We start from the raw sequence: 5,000 nt of genomic DNA, 5'->3' as shown, positions 1-5,000 counted from the left end.
TGACTCGCCGCGCACGACGTTTCAGGCCAGGGACTTGCTGTATTCACAAGTGACTCGCCGCGCACGACGTTTCAGGCCTGGGACTTGCTGTATTCACAAGTGACTCGCCGCGCACGACGTTTCAGGCCAGGGACTTGCTGTATTGACAAGTGACTCGCCGCGCACGACGTTTCAGGACAGGGACTTGCTGGATTTACAAGTGACTCGCCGCGCACGACGTTTCAGGCCAGGGACTTGCTGTATTCACAAGTGACTCGCCGCGCACGACGTTTCAGGCCTGGGACTTGCTGTATTCACAAGTGACTCGCCGCGCACGACGTTTCAGGCCTGGGACTTGCTGTATTCACAAGTGACTCGCCGCGCACGACGTTTCAGGCCAGGGACTTGCTGTATTGACAAGTGACTGGCCGCGCACGACGTTTCAGGACAGGGACTTGCTGTATTCACAAGTGACTCGCCGCGCACGACGTTTCAGGCCAGGGACTTGCTGTATTCACAAGTGACTCGCCGCGCACGACGTTTCAGGCCTGGGACTTGCTGTATTCACAAGTGACTCGCCGCGCACGACGTTTCAGGCCAGGGACTTGCTGTATTGACAAGTGACTCGCCGCGCACGACGTTTCAGGCCAGGGACTTGCTGTATTCACAAGTGACTCGCCGCGCACGACGTTTCAGGACAGGGACTTGCTGGATTTACAAGTGACTCGCCGCACACGACGTTTCAGGCCAGGGACTTGCTGGATTTACAAGTGACTCGCCGCGCACGACGTTTCAGGCCAGGGACTTGCTGGATTTACAAGTGACTCGCCGCGCACGACGTTTCAGGCCAGGGACTTGCTGTATTGACAAGTGACTCGCCGCGCACGACGTTTCAGGCCAGGCACTTGCTGTATTCACAAGTGACTCGCCGCGCACGACGTTTCAGGCCAGGGACTTGCTGGATTGACATGTGACTCGCCGCGCACGACGTTTCAGGCCAGGGACTTGCTGTATTCACAAGTGACTCGCCGCGCACGACGTTTCAGGCCAGGGACTTGCTGTATTGACAAGTGACTCGCCGCGCACGACGTTTCAGGCCTGGGACTTGCTGTATTCACAAGTGACTCGCCGCGCACGACGTTTCAGGCCAGGGACTTGCTGTATTGACAAGTGACTCGCCGCGCACGACGTTTCAGGCCAGGGACTTGCTGTATTGACAAGTGACTCGCCGCGCACGACGTTTCAGGCCAGGGACTTGCTGTATTGACAAGTGACTCGCCGCGCACGACGTTTCAGGCCAGGCACTTGATGGATTTACAAGTGACTCGCCGCGCACGACGTTTCAGGCCAGGGACTTGCTGGATTCACAAGTGACTCGCCGCGCACGACGTTTCAGGCCAGGGACTTGCTGTATTCACAAGTGACTCGCCGCGCACGACGTTTCAGGCCAGGCACTTGCTGTATTCACAAGTGACTCGCCGCGCACGACGTTTCAGGCCAGGGACTTGCTGTATTCACAAGTGACTCGCCGCGCACGACGTTTCAGGCCAGGGACTTGCTGTATTGACAAGTGACTCGCCGCGCACGACGTTTCAGGCCAGGCACTTGCTGTATTCACAAGTGACTCGCCGCGCACGACGTTTCAGGCCAGGGACTTGCTGGATTTACAAGTGACTCGCCGCGCACGACGTTTCAGGCCAGGGACTTGCTGTATTCACAAGTGACTCGCCGCGCACGACGTTTCAGGCCAGGGACTTGCTGTATTGACAAGTGACTCGCCGCGCACGACGTTTCAGGCCTGGGACTTGCTGTATTCACAAGTGACTCGCCGCGCACGACGTTTCAGGCCAGGGACTTGCTGTATTGACAAGTGACTCGCCGCGCACGACGTTTCAGGCCAGGGACTTGCTGTATTGACAAGTGACTCGCCGCGCACGACGTTTCAGGCCAGGGACTTGCTGTATTGACAAGTGACTCGCCGCGCACGACGTTTCAGGCCAGGCACTTGATGGATTTACAAGTGACTCGCCGCGCACGACGTTTCAGGCCAGGGACTTGCTGGATTCACAAGTGACTCGCCGCGCACGACGTTTCAGGCCAGGGACTTGCTGTATTCACAAGTGACTCGCCGCGCACGACGTTTCAGGCCTGGGACTTGCTGTATTCACAAGTGACTCGCCGCGCACGACGTTTCAGGCCAGGGACTTGCTGTATTGACAAGTGACTCGCCGCGCACGACGTTTCAGGCCAGGGACTTGCTGGATTCACAAGTGACTCGCCGCGCACGACGTTTCAGGCCAGGGACTTGCTGTATTCACAAGTGACTCGCCGCGCACGACGTTTCAGGCCAGGCACTTGATGGATTTACAAGTGACTCGCCGCGCACGACGTTTCAGGCCAGGGACTTGCTGGATTCACAAGTGACTCGCCGCGCACGACGTTTCAGGCCAGGGACTTGCTGTATTCACAAGTGACTCGCCGCGCACGACGTTTCAGGCCAGGGACTTGCTGTATTGACAAGTGACTCGCCGCGCACGACGTTTCAGGCCAGGCACTTGCTGTATTCACAAGTGACTCGCCGCGCACGACGTTTCAGGCCAGGGACTTGCTGGATTTACAAGTGACTCGCCGCGCACGACGTTTCAGGCCAGGGACTTGCTGTATTCACAAGTGACTCGCCGCGCACGACGTTTCAGGCCAGGGACTTGCTGTATTGACAAGTGACTCGCCGCGCACGACGTTTCAGGCCTGGGACTTGCTGTATTCACAAGTGACTCGCCGCGCACGACGTTTCAGGCCTGGGACTTGCTGTATTCACAAGTGACTCGCCGCGCACGACGTTTCAGGCCAGGGACTTGCTGGATTCACAAGTGACTCGCCGCGCACGACGTTTCAGGCCAGGGACTTGCTGTATTCACAAGTGACTCGCCGCGCACGACGTTTCAGGCCTGGGACTTGCTGTATTCACAAGTGACTCGCCGCGCACGACGTTTCAGGCCAGGGACTTGCTGTATTGACAAGTGACTCGCCGCGCACGACGTTTCAGGACAGGGACTTGCTGGATTTACAAGTGACTCGCCGCGCACGACGTTTCAGGCCAGGGACTTGCTGTATTGACAAGTGACTCGCCGCGCACGACGTTTCAGGCCAGGGACTTGCTGTATTGACAAGTGACTCGCCGCGCACGACGTTTCAGGCCAGGCACTTGATGGATTTACAAGTGACTCGCCGCGCACGACGTTTCAGGCCAGGGACTTGCTGGATTCACAAGTGACTCGCCGCGCACGACGTTTCAGGCCAGGGACTTGCTGTATTCACAAGTGACTCGCCGCGCACGACGTTTCAGGCCAGGCACTTGCTGTATTCACAAGTGACTCGCCGCGCACGACGTTTCAGGCCAGGGACTTGCTGTATTCACAAGTGACTCGCCGCGCACGACGTTTCAGGCCAGGGACTTGCTGTATTGACAAGTGACTCGCCGCGCACGACGTTTCAGGCCAGGCACTTGCTGTATTCACAAGTGACTCGCCGCGCACGACGTTTCAGGCCAGGGACTTGCTGGATTTACAAGTGACTCGCCGCGCACGACGTTTCAGGCCAGGGACTTGCTGTATTCACAAGTGACTCGCCGCGCACGACGTTTCAGGCCAGGGACTTGCTGTATTCACAAGTGACTCGCCGCGCACGACGTTTCAGGCCAGGGACTTGCTGTATTCACAAGTGACTCGCCGCGCACGACGTTTCAGGCCTGGGACTTGCTGTATTCACAAGTGACTCGCCGCGCACGACGTTTCAGGCCAGGGACTTGCTGTATTGACAAGTGACTCGCCGCGCACGACGTTTCAGGCCAGGCACTTGATGGATTTACAAGTGACTCGCCGCGCACGACGTTTCAGGCCAGGGACTTGCTGGATTCACAAGTGACTCGCCGCGCACGACGTTTCAGGCCAGGGACTTGCTGTATTCACAAGTGACTCGCCGCGCACGACGTTTCAGGCCAGGCACTTGCTGTATTCACAAGTGACTCGCCGCGCACGACGTTTCAGGCCTGGGACTTGCTGTATTCACAAGTGACTCGCCGCGCACGACGTTTCAGGCCAGGGACTTGCTGTATTGACAAGTGACTCGCCGCGCACGACGTTTCAGGACAGGGACTTGCTGGATTTACAAGTGACTCGCCGCACACGACGTTTCAGGCCAGGCACTTGATGGATTTACAAGTGACTCGCCGCGCACGACGTTTCAGGCCAGGGACTTGCTGGATTTACAAGTGACTCGCCGCGCACGACGTTTCAGGCCAGGGACTTGCTGTATTCACAAGTGACTCGCCGCGCACGACGTTTCAGGCCAGGGACTTGCTGTATTCACAAGTGACTCGCCGCGCACGACGTTTCAGGCCTGGGACTTGCTGTATTCACAAGTGACTCGCCGCGCACGACGTTTCAGGCCAGGGACTTGCTGTATTGACAAGTGACTCGCCGCGCACGACGTTTCAGGCCAGGGACTTGCTGTATTCACAAGTGACTCGCCGCGCACGACGTTTCAGGACAGGGACTTGCTGGATTTACAAGTGACTCGCCGCACACGACGTTTCAGGCCAGGGACTTGCTGGATTTACAAGTGACTCGCCGCGCACGACGTTTCAGGCCAGGGACTTGCTGTATTCACAAGTGACTCGCCGCGCACGACGTTTCAGGCCAGGGACTTGCTGTATTCACAAGTGACTCGCCGCGCACGACGTTTCAGGCCAGGGACTTGCTGTATTGACAAGTGACTCGCCGCGCACGACGTTTCAGGACAGGGACTTGCTGGATTTACAAGTGACTCGCCGCACACGACGTTTCAGGCCAGGCACTTGATGGATTTACAAGTGACTCGCCGCCCACGACGTTTCAGGCCAGGGACTTGCCAGTTGTACGGAATTCACGCGCATTGCCCCTCATGAACAGAAGAGTGTTAAGTGCAGGCGCATTGCATTTGCTGTTGTGGTCAAGGAGTCCCCCCTCCATCCCTTCTAACAA

The sequence above is a fragment of the Phymastichus coffea genome, unplaced genomic scaffold (genome assembly GCF_024137745.1).
Source record: "Phymastichus coffea isolate CEN01 unplaced genomic scaffold, Cenicafe_Pcof_1.1 PCOF00251, whole genome shotgun sequence".
Lineage (NCBI taxonomy): Eukaryota > Metazoa > Arthropoda > Insecta > Hymenoptera > Eulophidae > Phymastichus > Phymastichus coffea.
The sequence above is the reverse complement of the archived record's forward strand: the minus strand, read 5'-3'. Positions refer to the sequence as shown.